The following is a 17,483-nucleotide window of genomic DNA, read 5'->3' on the forward strand; positions in this document are numbered from 1 at the left end:
CTGACCTCAACCGACCCACCTGTCTTGGCTTCTCAAAGTGTTGGGATTACAGACATGAGCCACCACACCTGGCCCGATGCCACAGACATTTAAACAACCAGAACTTGCCTATCACTAAGGGAATGGTGCTAGACCATTCATGAGAGATCTGCTCCCATGACCCAATTACATAGTAAACAGACTATCAAAAAGGGAATTTGGAGATTGAGTTGCTTACCTAACATAGCATAAACATGGTGAAATGAGTATATTAGCAATTCATGCAGGGCTGGCTTCATGGGCATACAGACCAGGCCTTAGTCTCAAAAGGGACTCATACTGAGTTTAATACCCTGCTGTTGGGTCATTAAACTCCTAATAATTTTCTCTATTTAAGCTCTTGGACTTACACCAGCGATTTGCCAGGGGTTCTCAGGCCTTAGGCCAGAGACTGAAGGCTGCACTGTTGGCTTCCATACTTTTCAGGTTTTGGGACTCGGGCGGGCTTCTTTGCTCCTCAGCTTGCAGACAGCCTACTGTGGGACTTCACCTTGTGATCGTGTGAGTCAATACTCCTTAATAAACTCCTATTCATATATACATTTATCCTATTAGTTCTGTCCCTATAGAGAACCTTGACTAATACACCAGTTTTGAAACCTGCTGCAACATTTGAAAGAAAATATTCACAGGCATACAAATAAAAACAGATTTTAGGCCGGGCATGATGGCTCACGCCTGTAATCCCAGCACTTTGGGAGGCCAAGGAGGGTGGATCACAAGGTCAGATGTTCGAGACCAGCCTGGCCAACATGGTGAAACCCCATCTCTACTAAAAATACAAAAATTAGCCGGCGTGGTGGTGCACGCATGTAATCCCAGCTACTTGGGAGGCTGAGGTAGGAGAATCACTTGAACCTAGGAGGCAGAGGTTTCAGTGAGCTGAGATCACGCCACTGCACTCCAGCCTGGGTGACAGAGTGAGACTGTCTCAAACAACAACAACAACAACAAAAACTGAATTTAAAGATTGTCACATTTAACAGAAAAGAACACTTTTCATGTGGAACTCAGGTGAAAAAAACATTAATGAGGAAGACAAATCTAAAATTAATTTTTTCCTTTTAATTGAATATATAGTAGAATGCATAAATAGCTATCCTGAATTATATACATGAAGCCACTTTTAATTTCTTATATGACTGACATCTACAAGTTACAGAAACTATCAGAGGAAACATTAAATGCCATTGTATAAATTAACATTTATGATTAAATTCAGACTTACATGAAATGATGTAAATGTACAGTTAAATCTTTTTAGAAAAATTATCTCAAGTAGGCTTGGTGTGGTGGCTCACACCTGTAATCCCAGCACTTTGGAAGCCTGAGGCAGGTGGATCACAAGGTCAAGAGTTCAAGACCGGCCTGGCCAACATGGTGAAACCTCGTCTCTACTAAAAATACAAAAACTAGGTGGGTGTGGTGGCGTGTGCCTGTAGTCCCAGCTACTTGGGAGGCTGAGGCAGGAGGATTGCTTGAACTCAGTAGGCAGAGGTCACAGTGAGCTGAGATCGCGCCACTGCACTCCAGCCTGGGCAACAGAGCAAGACTCTGTCTCAAAAAAAAAAAAAAAAAAAAAGAACAATGCTTTATATTTTAGTATCTTAATTGCATTTTTTTCTGCTTTTTATACAAGGTCCTTACATTTTTCACTTTGCAATGCACCAAGCAAGTTATGTAGCTATCTCTGAATGCATGGTATGCATATCAATTAGGATTCTACCAGAAAAAGAACTAGAAGTGTGTGTGTGTGTGTGTGTGTGTGGTGTGTGTGTGTGTGTGTATAAGTTTATAAATTTATTGCAAGGAATTGTTTGTTACCTTTCATAATTGTGGGGGCTGGCTAAGCAAGTCTGAAATCTTGGGCAGGCTCTTAGGCTGGAAACTCAGGCAGAAGCTAAAACTGTAGCCCAAGGTTAGAATTTCTTCTTTCTAAAGATCGGGCACAGTGGCTCACGCCTGTAATCCCAGCACTTTGGGAGGCCGAGGCAGGCGGATCACAAGGTCAGGAGATTGAGACCATCCTGGCTAACACGGTGAAACCCCTTCTCTACTAAAAATAGAAAAAATTAGCCGGGCATGGTGGTGGGTACCTGTAGTCCCAGCTACTCGGGAGGCTGAGGCAGGAGAATGGCATGAACCCGGGAGGCGGAGCTTGCAGTGAGCCGAGATCGCGCCACAGCACTCCAGCCTGGGTGACAGAGCGAGACTGCGTCTCAAAAAAAAAAAAGAATTTCTTCTTTCTTAGGGAAACTTCCATTTTGCTCTTAGGCTATTTAACTGATTGAATAAGGTCCACCCAGATAATTAATGGATGATAATCTCCTTTACTTAAAGTCAACTGTAGATGCTTATCCTATCTACAAAATTCCTTCAGCGAATTTCCTTTGTTTTTTTTTTTTTTTTTTTTTTTGAGATGAAGTCTTGCTCTGTCACCTAGGCTGGAGTGCAGTGGCACAATCTTGGCTCACTGCAACCTCCACCTCCCCGTCTGGAGCAATTCTCCTGCCTTAGCCTCCTGAGTAGCTGGGATTACAGGTGCACACCACCATGCCCAGCTAATTTTTGTATTTTTTTTTTAGTAGAGACAGGGTTTCACCATGTTGGCCAGGCTGGCCTCAAACTCCTGACCTTGTGATCCACCTGCCTCAGCCTCCCAAAGTGCTGGGATTACAGGCATGAGCCACCGCACCCGGCCAGCAAATTTCCTTCCAGCCACACCTTAATTAGTTTTTGATTAACTGGGTACTATAGCCTTGTGAAGTCAACACAAGTAACCATTACATCATGGGATGATGACATTATGATTCCTGAAAACATGAGCTGTGTTTGTTTGGAATGAAGAGCTTGAAAAGGACAAGGCTTTGAGAATTCAAGAACTTGTCTAATGTGATAATAAAGATAGCCAAAGACAAGATGATTTCAGCTGGGCTCGGTGGCTCATGCCTATAATCCCAGTACTTTGGGAGGCTGAGGCAGGCGGGTCACTTGAGGTCAGGGGTTTGAGACCAGCCTGGCCAACATGGTGAAATCCTGTCTCTACTAAAAATACAAAAATTAGCCATGTGTGATGGCAAGCACCTGTAATCCCAGCTATTCGGAAGGCTGAGGCAGGAGAATCAGTTGAACCTGGGAGGCGGAGGTTGCGGTGAGCTATCATGCCACTGCACTCCACCTTGGGTGACAGAGCGAGACTCCGTGTTAGCAAAAAACAACAACAACAACAAAACTGCACTTACGTATGTTTTTGTTTAATTTGTGGACAAAGACTTATGGAAAGGTGCAAAAAATAAATCCTCTTTTGCAACCCAGAACTCGTTGCTCAGTATGAGTTTTGATACATATCAGAATGGATATTATGATACCTGAGACAGTTAACTGATGGAGTATTGATAGCCATAAAGGTTGGTCCCAGGCCAGGCACAATGGCTAAAGCCTGCAATCTCCACACCAAAGTGGGAGTATTGCTTGAAGCCAGGAGTTCAAGACGAGCCTGGGCAAGAACATAACAAACACCTCATCTCCACAAAAATTTAAAAATTAGCTGGATATTGGGGCATGTACCTGTAGTTGCAGCTACTCAGGAAGGGGAGGCTAAGGCAAGAGGATTGAGCCAGGAGTTGGTGGCTGCACTGAGCTTTGATGGCACCACTGTACTCCAGCCTGCGTAACAAAGACAGACCCTGTCTCTTAATAAAAAAAGATTGATTCTAGAACTGTAGAAGAGATAGTTAAACAGCATGGGATATGAGGGATATCCTCAGCAGTATTAATTTTGCATTCCAATTTCATGTTGACGTGATACAGACAATGACTTTTTGTTTTAAAGGCTTTTATCTTGAGAACATGGTGTCTGGAGTTAAAGGTATTGGCGTATTCCACACATCTGTACTATTCTTGAGTGTGATCGCTTAGGAATAAATATGATTTGAACTCATTCATGTTAAGAGAGGGTGTCAAATTGAGAACCAGGCAGATCCACCACCTACAGTAAAAAGGACCTTAAATTGGCTGAAGAAATTAGATCCCAAAGATTCTTGGTGAATTTTGAAGTCTTCATCAGTATATCCATATTAAAAGATGTCAGAAACCAAAATAAAAGAATTATGGGCTGACAGGACAACTGAATTAAAATTAGCATTAGTTTCATTAAAAAGGGCTAACTTGAAGATCAATCTTTTGAATCCAGCTCTTTAGAGGATCTAAAGTCACCTTGATGGACAGTGGAACAAATCACAACATGGAATTCCTTGAATAAAAATTTATTGACTTTAAATAATTTAGCCTAATGTTACATTTACACAATTTTTTTTAAAAAAAACCTCTTTACACTGTTTCTAAAACAAACAAACAAAAAGACAAGATGATTTCTTCTAGGAGCACTGGAGAATAGAAGAATATTTCAGTAAGAATAAGAAAATGTTGCCAAACATAGTGGCTAACTCCTGCAATCCTAGCACTTTGGGAGGCCAAGGCAAGAAGATTGCTTGAGCCCGTGAGTTCAAGACCAGCCTGAGCAACATGGCAAGACCCTATCTCTACAAAAAATTTAAAATATTAGCCAGGCATGGTGGTGCACCTGTAGTCCCAGCTACTTGGGAAACTGAGGGGGGGCGGGGGGAATCGCTTGAGCCTGGGAGATTGAGGCTGCAGTGAGCTGTGATCTTGCCACTGAACTTTAGCCTGGTGACAGAGCAAAACACTGTCAAAAAAAAAAAAAAAAGAATAAGAAAATGACAGGGAGTTGAACTCTCAGTTCAAAGAATAGAGACCCAGAGAAGTTCCACAATAACGTTAAAAGAGCCTATCTCTTCATATATACAACCATAAATCATTAATTTACAATAAAATTAAACTAAAAAAAGAACGGATTTCTTGCAACTTCCTGACAGACAAAGCCCCAAATTTAATTTTGCAGATTATAGAATTAAAACATAACATACAACTTCATCAAGTCTTTCATGTTAAGATGAGGGTTTTGGGAAGGAAGTAAACTCTTAGACGTTGGGAATATTTGGGTGGACTCAGGCGAAGCTGGGAATCTTATACCCCCAAATTCCCTTGACCCTCCCTTGCCAGTGAAAACAGAACTCCTTCACTGTCTCAGAAAACTGGCTTCCCTGTTTAAACCTTTCCAAAGGCAGTAACCTTGCAAGAGGATGCCTGTTCTCCTGAAGACCCACCCCAACCATCCCTGCCTGCCTCCATAAACCAGTTCACTCCCAGAGTGCCTTGGGGAGAAAATTAAAATATGTGTTCCAAGTAGATAAGGCTTTACATACCAAAATAATTGCAAAATCTTGCAAGTTGTTATTAATAGGAACCTAGGAAATTTGTGGGAATGCACTGAAGTGTTAAAGGAATACGCAATGTAACACTGAATTGGGCAAATTTTACCAATACAAGGCTTTGACTAGAGATTCTGAGTTTAATGTTCAAAGCGGAGCAGCTGGAGGTAGCTCTAAGTATTTGCTTGATTAGTTCACTGAAGCCTAGACTGAGGACTGAGCGTGGTGATTACTTGGAAAGAAGGCATCTTGGTTCTAGTTCTATTTGAGATTAATTATTTAAATATTCAGAAATGATTTTTGAAATACAGAGGTAATATATGATCATTATAACTAATAAAAGGTTATATAATATTTAGAAGTTATTTTATTTTATTTTTTGAGATGGAGTCCAGCTCTGTCGCCCAGGCTGGAGTGCAGTGGTGCAATCTTGGTTCACTGCAACCTCCACCTCCCGGGTTCAAGCAATTCTCCTGCCTCAGCTTCCCGAGTAGCTGGGACTATAGGCGTGTGCCACCATGCTCGGCTAATTTTTGTATTTTTTTAGTAGAGACGAGGTTTCAGCATGTTGGCCAGGGTGGTCTTGAACTCCTGACCTCAGGTGATCCATCTGCCTCGGCCTCCCAAAGTGCTGAGATTACAGGCATGAGCCACCACGCCCGGCCTTTTCTTTTCTTTTTTAATAAAGAAGGGGTCTCATTGTGTTGCCCAGGCAGGTCTTGAACTCTTGGGCTCAAGCAATCGCCCTGACTTGGCCTCCCAAAATATTGGGATTACAGGTGTGAGCCACCATGCCAAGCCATAAGTACTTTTTTGAAAAGTTATGGGGTTTTTTGTTTGTTTGTTTTTGTTGTTGTTGTTTTCATTGTTGTTGTTGTTGTCGTTTTGATATGGAATGTTACTCTGTCGCCCAGGCTGGAGTCCATTGGCACAATCTCCACCCACGGCAACCTCCACCTCCCGGGTTCAAGCGATTCTCCTGACTCAGCCTCCTGAGTGGCTGGGATTACAGGCATGCACCACCATGCCCCGCTAATTTTATATTTTTAGTAGAGACAGGTTTTCTCCATGTTGGCCAGGCTGGTCTCAAACTCCTGACCTCAGGCGATTTGCCCACCTTGGCCTCCCAAAGTGCTGGGATTACAAGTGTGAGCCACTGCACCTGGCCCTCAAAATTGGTTCTAATCACATAGTGTTTAACATCACCCCAGCTTGCATAAATTAAGTGCTTAATAAAGATCATTGTTCATTTATCTTAGACACATTATTTGCCAGGAGAAAAATAAAGGATATCCTAGACACAGAATAGTGAATGCATATGCAAAAAATAAGTAACAAGTGCAGCTCACTTTAACAATACGCTTTTTAAAATGTGCATAAATTGAATTATTTAAAGTAAAATCAAGAGCTTTGGTTTAAAACAGAACTCTAGCAATCTTCTGTAACATAACGAGATTTTTTTTTTTTTTTTGCGAAAGAGTCTCTCTTTGTTACCCAGGCTGGAGTGCAGTTGTGGGAACATGGCTCACTGCATCCTCAACCTCCCAGCCTCAGGTGATCCTCCCTACTGACTATAGGCATGCACCTCCACGCCTGGCTAATTTTTTTTTTTTTTTTTTGAGGAGTCTCTCTCTGTCGCCCAGGCTGGAGTGCAGTGGCACGATTTTGGCTCACTGCAACCTCTGCCTCCTGGGTTCAAGCAATTCTCCTGCCTCAGTCTCCCGAGTAGCTGGGACTACAGGCACACGCCACCAAGTCCGGCTAATTTTTTGTATTTTAGTAGATACAGGGTTTCACCTTGTTGCCCAGGCTGTTCTCGAACTCCTGACCTCAGGATCCACCCGTTTCAGCCTCTTAAAGTGCTGGGATTACAGGCGTGAGCCACTGCACCCGGCCCATATGAATTCTTAATATTATGTAGCTATTCATGTTAAGACTTCCTGGTCACCTCCTTCAACAACTGGGAAACATCAGTTTTGGAACCCATAGTCATATCTAATAAAGGCACATTCTCTTGCCTTGTCTTAGAAATAAAATAAAACAATAATCAATACAAAGAATTGCTCTCTTTGGTCTCCATACTTTTTCATTTTTACAACAAACTTCGTATGCAAACCTCACAATATCAGTGTAAGAGTCAATTTTCATACTTTGACCCAACACTCTACCTTATAGGTACTCAATGAATATTTTTCTGAATGAACAAACATTTTAATTCATTAATTAGTTAATTAAGTAGTTCTAAACCTAAGATAATTCTGGGGTGCGGAAGGAACTAACATGAAAAATTTAGAGATATAAGCAGCCATATCAGTCTTTCCCTTTTTTTTGAACTTGCATCATTGGCTAATTAAACACATCTTTTTTTTTTTTTTTTTTTTTTTTTTTTTAGTGTGTGTGACTCACTTTATTGCAATATTCATTTTATTGTGGAGTGGTCTGAAATTGACTCTGCAATATATTTGAGGTATGCCTGCATACAACAGCATTTCTATTTTTTCTTTTCTTTCTTTTTTTCTTTTTTTTTGAGACAGAGTCTCACTCTGTCGCTCAGGCTGGAGTGCAGTGGTGTCATCTTGGCTCCCTGCAACCTCCACGTCTAGGGTTCGAGCAATTCTCCTGCGTCAGCCTCATGAATAGCTGAGACTACAGGTGTGCACTACCACGTGCAGCGAATTTTGGGGTTTGTAGGTTTTTTTTTTTTTATTTTGAGACGGAATCTCGCTCTGTTGCCCAGGCTGGAGTGCAGTAGCGCAATCTCAGCTCGCTGCAACCTCCACTTCCCGGGTTCAAGCGACCCTCCTGCCTCAGCCTCCTGAGTAGCTGGGACTACAGGCGCGAGCCACCATGCCCAGCTAATTTTTGTATTTTTTAGTAGAGACAGGGTTTCACCATGTTGACCAGAATGGTCTGGATCTCTTGACCTCATGATCCACCTGCCTCGGCCTCCCAAAGGGCTGGGATTACAGGCGTGAGCCACCGCACCTGGCCATTTTTGTATTTTTAGTAGAGATAGGGTTTCACCATGTTGGCCAGGCTGGTCTTGAACTCCTCATCTCAAGCGATCCTCTCGCCTCAGCCTCCCAAAGTGCTCAGCTTACAGGTGTCAGCAACTGCGCCCAGCCTAAACACATCATTCTTAAACTACCTGACCTTTCGGAACTAACAGTTGAAGCTAGGAATTCTCTATTTTGCCACTCTGTCTACAATCCTCCATTATCTACGTAATGTTGCAGCTCTTCCATTATATTGTGGAATGGCTGTGAAGTAGCACAAGGCTCAATGTCAAGTGTCCTCTAATACTCCATCGCACGACTAAACCCTATGTCACTTAGCAACATTTCCCTGCCCTGCTCTCCCAGCTCTTGTTGGGAAGCCTGCTCTGAGATGGTGGAACTTGGCAGGGGTGAAGGAAAATCCAGTGACTGATGCTTTATGTCCAGGAATTTTCAAAGCCTGTAGATGGCTTTTGGTTTTGGGTGGTGGTTTTTGTTTTTCTTTCTTACTTTTTTCTTTACTGAAGGATTAGAATTTATAAATAATAGAGTATACTGCACAATGGAAGATGCAGAACACAAACACGTTTAACTAGAATAGTATTCTTTATCACTGGTGGTACCACACCTTTATTGCTAAAGACCTGTGTTGGGAAATGGGGACACTCCCCTTCTTACACTTCAGGTTACAGCCCTGCCCAGTTAAGCAATACACTACTTCACACTGAAGACCTTAATTTAAATGAGTTACAACTAACTTTTATGTAGGGCAGCAAGGTGCATGAAAAGGAAAACAAATGAGTACAAAGGATAAAAGAATCACTCCTTTCTTTTCTTTCTTTCTTTCTTTTTTTTTTTTTTTTTTTTTTTTTTGAGACGGAGTCTCATTCTGTCGCCAAGGCCGGAGTGCAGTGGTACGATCTTGGCTCACTGCAACCTCTGCCTCCCGGGTTCAAACGATTCTCCTGCCTCAGCCTCCCAAGTAACTGGGATTATAGGCACCTGCCATTATGCCCAGCTAATTTTTGTATTTTTGTAGAGATGGGATTTCACCATGTTGGCCAGGCTGGTCTTGAACTCCTGACCTCAGGTGATCCACCAGCCTCGGCCTCCCAAAGTGCTGGGATTACAGGAGTGAGCCACCAGGCTCAGCCCTTTCTTTCTTTTTTGAGTCAGAGTCTCGCTCTTTTGCCAAGGCTGGAGTGCGGTGGCGCGATCTCAGCTCACTGCAACCTCTGCCTCCCAGGTTGAAGCGAGAATCACTCCTTTCTATATAACACCTTGGTATAATTATAATTCTGAGGGGATAAAGCAAATACATAAACACTAGCCTATATGGACAAAGCTAAGCTAAAATTACTGCAAAACCTTGTTCACATAATTGCTTTCTTTAAAAAATTAAGCTGCAAAATATCTATTGGTTAATCAATTAAAGTAGTAATTATAATAATTAAATAGTCATATGTAATTAAATTCATAGTAAAATACTTAATTTTTTTTTTTTTGAGACTGAGTTTTGCTCTTGTTGCCCAGGCTGAAGTGCAATGGCGTGATCTCGGCTCACTGCAACCTCCGCCTCCTGGGTTCAAGTGATTTTCCTGCCTCAGACTCTGGAGTAGCTGACATTACAAGAGCCCACCACCACACCTGGCTAATTTTTGTATTTTTAGTAGAGACGGGGTTTTACCACGCTGGTCAGGCTGGTCTCAAACCCTTGACCTCAGGTGATCCACCCGCCTTGGCCTCCCAAAGTGCTGGGATTACAGGTGTGAGCCACCGTGCCTGGTCAATACTTGAATTTTTATATATATATATATATTTTTTATTATACTTTAAGTTCTAGGGTACATGTATACAACGTGCAGGTTTGTTACATATGTATACATGTGCCATGTTGGTGTGCTGCACCCATTAACTAGTCATTTACATTAGGTATATCTCCTAATGCTATCCCTCCCCCCTCCCCCCCATACTTGAATTTTTAACCACTCAAGGCAGAAATAATTTATTTCCTTTCATCCAAAATGATGATTTTTATTTTTCATCTACCTTTCTTTTATAAGTATTTAATAATTGTAAACAGTATAACCAATACTTATAAATAAATGCATGTTTTTATGATGTCAGAATTGAATTAAACATCATGTTTTCTTTTTTTCTTTTTTCATACTTCACAGAATAAAGTCATTTTTAAAAAGCTACTTTAAAAGTATATGTGTTGTGGCTGGGCACGGTGGCTCACATCTGTAATCCCAGCACTTTGGGAGGCCGAGGTGGGTGGATCACCTGAGGTCAGGAGTTCGAGACCAGCCTGGCCAACATGGTGAAACCCCCGTCTCTACTAAAAATTTAAAAATTAGCCAGGCGTGGTGGTGGGCGCCTGTAATCCCAGCTACTCGGGAGGCTGAGGCAGGAGAATCACCTGAACCTGGGATGCAGAGGTTGCAGTGAGCCAAGATCATGCCATTGCATTCCAGCCTGGGTGACAGAGCAAGACTCTGTCTCCAAAAAAAAAACAAAAAGTATACGTGTTGTAATATGAACAGATACCAAAGTACCCATAAATATCTGATATGTGCCCATTAAAAAAAAGGTATCACTTTTACACTGGTGACAATAGAATATCCTCTTTAAATGTCTGTAATTCTTTTTTTTGTTTTTTGTTTTTTTTTGAGACAGAGTCTTGCTCTGTCACCCAGGCTGGAGTGCAATGGTGCAATCTCAGCTCACTGCAACCTCCGACTCCCAGGTCCAAGTGATTCTCCTGCCTCAGCCTCCCAGGTAGCTGGGATTATAGGCGCCCCCCCACCCCACCACACCCGGCTAATTTTTGTATTTTTAGTAGAGACGGGGTTTCACTATGCTGGCCAGGCTGGTCTCAAACTCCTGACCTCAGGTGATCCACCCGCCTCTGCCTCCCAAAGTGCTGGAATTACAGGTGTGAGCCACCGCACCCGGCCGAATGTTTGTAATTCTTACATTCTCTGGAATAAAATTCGTTAATTGAGTTTATATTGAAATGTAGCAACTCCTAGTTTCATAAATTTTATGTATGTAATATTTGAAGGATCCTGATTTTTTGCTTTCTTATTACATAGTGCTAAATACACAGTATATATGAGATTTTGCCGAGTTGAAAACTACAATTGTGGATTTCAAATAAATAATGCTAAACTAGTTATGTGGAAAATGAGAAGGTTAGGTTTATTTATAAATATCTACTTGGGTAGATTATCTTCACATTCTCTAATTGCATGGCTTAAAGTTCTCTCTCTCTTTTTTTTTTTTTTTGAGAGAATTGTCCAGGCTGTTCTTGAACTCCTGGCCTTGTTGGATCCTCTGGCCTTGGTCTCCCCAAGTGCTAGGATTACAAGCATGAGCCACCATGCCTGGCCTATGTCAGCTTTTTAAGAACCTTGAGATCAAAGAAATAAATGAGAAATTTCTGAAAATTTCGACATGTACTTAAAATTCTGTAACTATATACTATATATTAAATCTACCAAAAAATTGATGGTTAAGAACCTGCAACCAGGATTTAATAGCCTTGTTTTATAAAAGTATACCAAAACAATTAGAAAAACATAGTTAATAGCTTTTAAACAAAATCTGCTTACAAATTATAGTTTGATACAATTATAAAGTAATAAATGGCATTAAGTTACATAGATTATGTATCACTTGGCTGACCATCTGGTGCCTTCCAAAGGCTGCCAAAACTGCTGCAAGCCAGGCTGTGGCTTGAAGAACCCCTGAATTCCTGCATCTAGAAGGATGCAGGTGTCTCTTGTCTAGGACATTTCAAGTAAATGTCTTCTCCCTATTTCCCTGCTCCCGACCAGTTTATACAGATTACAGGGAATCCATAGGATCTGGAGGCTGAGAGAAAGGTGCAAAAAGGTAGAGTGACAAAAATGGACTTTTAAAAACTGTTCCATCAGGTATTCTTTGGTTACAAGTAAAAGAAAGGTATCCTAACCCAACTTAAAAGGGGATGATCAGCCAGGCGCAGTGATGCATGCCTGTAATCCCAACACTTTGAGAGGCCAAGGAGGGTGGATCACTTGAGTCCAGGAGTTGGAGACCAGCCCTGGCAACATAGCGAGACCCCCAACTCCAAAAATAATTAAAAATTAGTCAAGCATGGTGGCACATGCCTGTAGCCCCAGCTACTCCAGAGGCTGCGGTAGGAGGATTAATTGAGCCTGGGAGGTTGAGGTTGCACTGAGCCATGCTTACACCACTGCACTCCAGCCTGGGCAACAGAGCGAGACCTTGTCTCAAAAAATAAATAAAAATTAATTAATTAAAAGGGGATGATCAGAAATCCAGAGGGGAAGATCACAGATCCCAAGTAGAAGTCACAGATGTCAAAGTTGTCAGACCACTACTCTCTCCACCTTTCTCTGGGATTGTACAGTTGCTGCATCTGTTGACACATCCAGGCTATGGCTTATCTCTGATGACTGGATTTCCTCATTTATGAGCATGCATACATCAAAAAAATGGCTGCCACTCCTCACACTACCTGACTTTCCAGCTCTGGTGTCCTCCACTGAGCTAGTTACTCAAAGTCAAAGTCTCTGGGTTCAAATTAGCAAGCAAAATAATTGGATTGGTGCTCGTATAAGCAGCACATATACTAAAACTGGACCAATACAGAGAAGATAAGCATAGTCACTACGCAAGGATGACACCCAGATTTGTGAGGCATCCCATGTCAAGGGAGGGAAAAGCATCTGAATGGATTAGGTGTTCTCTGATCCCATCAGCTGTGGCTAGGGAGACAAGGTCTAACGGTAAGTAGCATAGCTGCCCCTGCCAAGGACTCTGTGGCAGGGAAGATTTTCTGAGATGGGGAAGTGGGTAGGGAGAAGACAATTAGTATCTCAAATTTCTCGACACCAAATAGGCTGAAATGGACTTTCTAAGTTGGACTTTTTCAGTCTCTATCTCTCAAGTTGGAGATTCAGGCTCTGGAGGGAAGAAGGGTCAGATCATATCAGCTAATTTTCCTTATTCCAAAAAAGGCAGGATTTGTGTGTGGCACATATAGCTTGGTTTATTAAAAATTTGAGTGGTCTGGCCAGGTACAGTGGCTCACACCTGTAATCCTAGCACTTTGGGAGGCCAAGGCAGGTGGATCACTTGAGGTCAGGAGTTCAAGACCAGCCTGGCCAATATGGAGAAACCCCATCTCTACTAAAAATACAAAAATTAGTTGGGTGTAGTGGCGGGCGCCTGTAATCCCAGCTACTCGGGAGGCTGAGGCAGGATAATCACTTGAACCTGGGAGGCGGAGGTTGCGGTGAGCACAGATTGTTGCCACCGCACTTCAGCCTGGGCAACAAAGAGAGACTCTGTCTCAAAAAAATAAATAAATAACCAACTAAAACCTATGTCCAGATAACAGAATAGCTTTTGTTCTTCAGCTCCACATAAAAATATCACTATAGCCGGGCACAGTGGCTCATGCCTGTAATCCCAACACTTTGGGAGGCCAAGGGGGCAGATCACCTGAGGTTGGGAGTTCTAGACCAGCCTGACCAACATGAATAAACCCCGTCTCTACTAAAAATACAAAATTAGCTGGGCGTGGTGGTGCATGCCTATAATCCCAGCTACTCGGGAGGTTGAGACAGGAAAATCGCTTGAACCTGGGGAGGTGGAGATTGTGGAGAGCCGAGATTGTGCCATTGCACTCCAGCCTGGGCAACGAGTGAAACTCTGTCTCAAAAAAAAAGTTATATATATATAGATGGTATATATATATATATAGATGGTATATATATATAGATGGTATATATATATAGATGGTATATATATATAGATGGTATATATATATAGATGGTATATATATAGATGGTATATATATATAGATGGTATATATATAGATGGTATATATATATAGATGGTATATATATATAGATGGTATATATATATAGATGGTATATATAGAGATGGTATATATATATAGATGGTATATATATAGATGGTATATATATATAGATGGTATATATATAGATGGTATATATATATAGATGATATATATATTGATGGCTATATATATACCATCTATATATAGATGGTATATATATATAGATGGTATATCTATATAGATGGTATATATAGATGGCATATATATAGAGATGGTACATATATACAGATGGTATATATATATAGATGGTGTATATATATATAGATGGTATATATATAGATGATGTATATATATATAGATGGTATATATATATAGACGATGTATATATATATAGATGGTATATATATACATATATATCACTATAGATTGATTGATTGAATTGGAGACAGGGTCTCGCTCTGTCACCCAGGCTGGAATGCAGTAGACTGATCATAGTTTACTATAGCCTAGAACTTCTGAACTCAAGCTGTCCTTCCCCCTCAGCCTCCCAAGTAGCTGGGACTACAGGCGCTTGCCACCAGGCCCCAATAACTTATTATTTTTTTTCTTTTTGGTAGAGACATGGTTTTGCTATGTTGCCCAGGCTGGTCTCAAACTCCTGGACTCTAGTGATCCTCCCATCTTGGCCTCCCAACGTGCTGGGATTACAACTGTGAGCCACCATGCCCAGACCACATAAAAATATCCCGAGAGGAGTGCGTACCAGCCCCGCGCCGGCCAGGCCGTCCTGTTCCGTCCCATCCCATCCCGCCGCAGCGCGCGCCAGCCATGAGCTCCACGCAGTTCAACAAGGACCCCTCGTACGGCTGTCAGCCGAGATCAAGAACCGGCTCCTGTGCAAATATAACCCCCAGAAGGAGGTAGAGCTCCGCAGCTGGATCGAGGGACTCACCAGCCTCTCCATCGGCCCCGACTTCCAGAAGGGCCTGAAGGACGGGATTAGCTTATGGACACTCATGAACAAGCTACAGCCGGGCTCAGTCACCAAGATCAACCGTTCCATGCAGAACTGGCACCAACTAGAAAACCTCTCCAATTTCATCAAGGCCATGGTCAGCTACGGCATGAACACCGTGGACCTGTTCGATGCCAACGACCTGTTTGAGAGTGGGAACATGACGCAGCTGCAGGTGTCTCTTCTCGCCCTGGTGAGTAAGGCCAAGACTAAGGGGCTGCAGAGCGGGGTGGACATCGGCCTTAAGTACTCGGAGAAGCAGGAGCCGAACTTCGACGACGCCACCATGAAGGCTGGCCAGTGCACCATCGGGCTGCAGATGGGCACCAACAAATGCACCAGCCAGTCGGGCATGACCGCGTACAGCACAAGGAGGCATCTCTACGACCCCAAGAACCACATCCTGCCCCCTATGGACCACTTAACCATCAGCCTCCAGATGGGTACAAACAAGTGTGCCAGCCAGGTGGGCATGACGGCTCCCCGGACCCGGTTGGCACCAAGCTGGGAACCGACAAGTGTGATAACTCCTCCATGTCGCTGCAGATGGGCTACACGCAGGGCACCAAGCAAAGCGGCCAGGTCTTTGGCCTGGGCCGGCAGATATATGACCCCAAGTTCTGCCCAGAAGGCACAGTGGCCGACAGGGCTCTCTCGGGCGCGCAGGCTCGGGGGAGGTCCCTGAATATCCCCCTTACAACCAGGAGGAGGCTGGCTACTGAGGCTCCCAGCACGCTTTCTCCCCATATCGTCTCCCCGTCTGAGTTTTTGGGTTTTTCTGTGTTTTCATCTTTTTTTTTCTTAACCTGTTCAGTGCTGCCAATCAACGCAGGATCTGTGAGTGGCGGTGTGGCATCAGGGAGGTCTTTTTTCCCCCTTGCCTTGGTCCTTCGCAGGACTGAGCTACCAGGCTGTGGGGTAAGGGGTCAAAGCCGTATCCCCATACGTGTAGGGTAAAGGTCCCTGCTGGCACGTCCAGGCTGTGGGCCGAGCTGTGCTGGGCCGAGAGACCTGGGTTTGGAGGGACCCAGTCCCCGAAGGTTTCCGGTTCCCTTGTCTCTTCCCCATTTTGTCAGCCAATCAGTTTGTGGTTTCTGTACCCGCAAAAGTTTCAGGAAGTATTAACAAAAGAAAAATACTTTTTTTTTTTCCTGAGGAATGGGGCGGGGACAGTGTAGAGGGTGCTGGGAAATGAGTGCCCTGGGAAAGGGTGCCTGGCCACAGTGCTAAATATCTTAGGCTCCCAAGTGGCTGCATTTCCCTAGAACCAACAGACCTCAGACCCTCAGACCTGCCCTGGGGCCCGGTGGGGAAAGTGAGGCCCGTAGAAGGAAGTGGAATTCTGCGTTGTTGGGGCTAAGCCTGACTCCTTCTCCATGCTAACCACCCCCTCCACTGTGGCCTCAGTAGGTTTTGTTGTTGTTGATGTTGTTGTTGTTGTTGCCCAGGCTGGAGTGCAGTGGTGCGATCTTGGCTCACTGCACCTCCACTTCCCTGGCTCAAGGGATTCTCCTGCTTCAGCCTCCCAAATAGCTGGGATTATAGGTGCTCCACCATGCCTGGCTAATTTTTGTATTTTTATTAGAGATGGGGTTTCACCATGTTGGCCAGGCTGGTCTCAAACTCCCGGCCTCCGGTGATCCGCCCACCTTGGCCTCCCCAAGTGCTGGAATTACAGGCATGAGCCACCATGCCCAGCCCCTCAGTAGGTTTTAAGGAGCCTCCAGCCCTCCTTCTCCCCTTCTGGGCCTGACCAGCTATACTGCTCCATCTCCCCTGGCCACACGCCCCACCGAGTACTGCACAGGGACCCCCACCCAGGGGCCCTACCCCATGAGATAATGTGAAATACGACTGTGGACCAAACGCAGTAAAACCTCTGTTGGTAAGAAGAAAAAGATATATATATATCCTGAGAGATAATATATTTATACTCATAGTTTATTGTTCCAATTATTCCAGCTTTTATCTTTCTCAAATAAGAAGAGCGCAGAATAAGCCATAAACAGAAGTTAAATAATTCTTTAATATTTTCATTCTATTGCCCTAATTATAATACCATTCTATGTGATTAAAAACACACACACACACAATGGGCAAGGTGACTCACGCCTGTAATCCCAGCACTTTGGGAAGCCAAGGTGGGAGGATCACCCGAGGTCAGGAGTTCGCGACCAACCTGCCCAACATGGTGAAACCCCGTCTCTACTAAAAATACAAAAATGAGCCAGGCTTGGTGGCGTGTGCCCGTAAGTCCCAGCTAT

At 43.4% G+C, this 17,483-nt stretch overlaps 2 non-coding genes and 1 pseudogene across 2 annotated transcripts; all 3 read left to right on the forward strand.

The window, feature by feature from the left end:
- Window positions 1–3,272: 3,272 nt before the first annotated feature.
- Window positions 3,273–3,400, forward strand: LOC115935167 (small nucleolar RNA SNORA40). Its single transcript, XR_004070867.1, has one exon. It is a non-coding gene; the product is annotated as a small nucleolar RNA SNORA40 (small nucleolar RNA).
- A 9,544-nt stretch (window positions 3,401–12,944) lies between these two features.
- On the forward strand, window positions 12,945–13,051 carry LOC115935091 (U6 spliceosomal RNA). The gene has a single exon (XR_004070803.1). It is a non-coding gene; the product is annotated as a U6 spliceosomal RNA (small nuclear RNA).
- A 1,981-nt stretch (window positions 13,052–15,032) lies between these two features.
- On the forward strand, window positions 15,033–15,941 carry LOC101137846 (calponin-2-like; annotated as a pseudogene).
- The last annotated feature ends 1,542 nt before the right edge of the window (window positions 15,942–17,483 follow it).

This window comes from Gorilla gorilla, chromosome 5 (genome assembly GCF_029281585.2).
Source record: "Gorilla gorilla gorilla isolate KB3781 chromosome 5, NHGRI_mGorGor1-v2.1_pri, whole genome shotgun sequence".
NCBI lineage: Eukaryota > Metazoa > Chordata > Mammalia > Primates > Hominidae > Gorilla > Gorilla gorilla.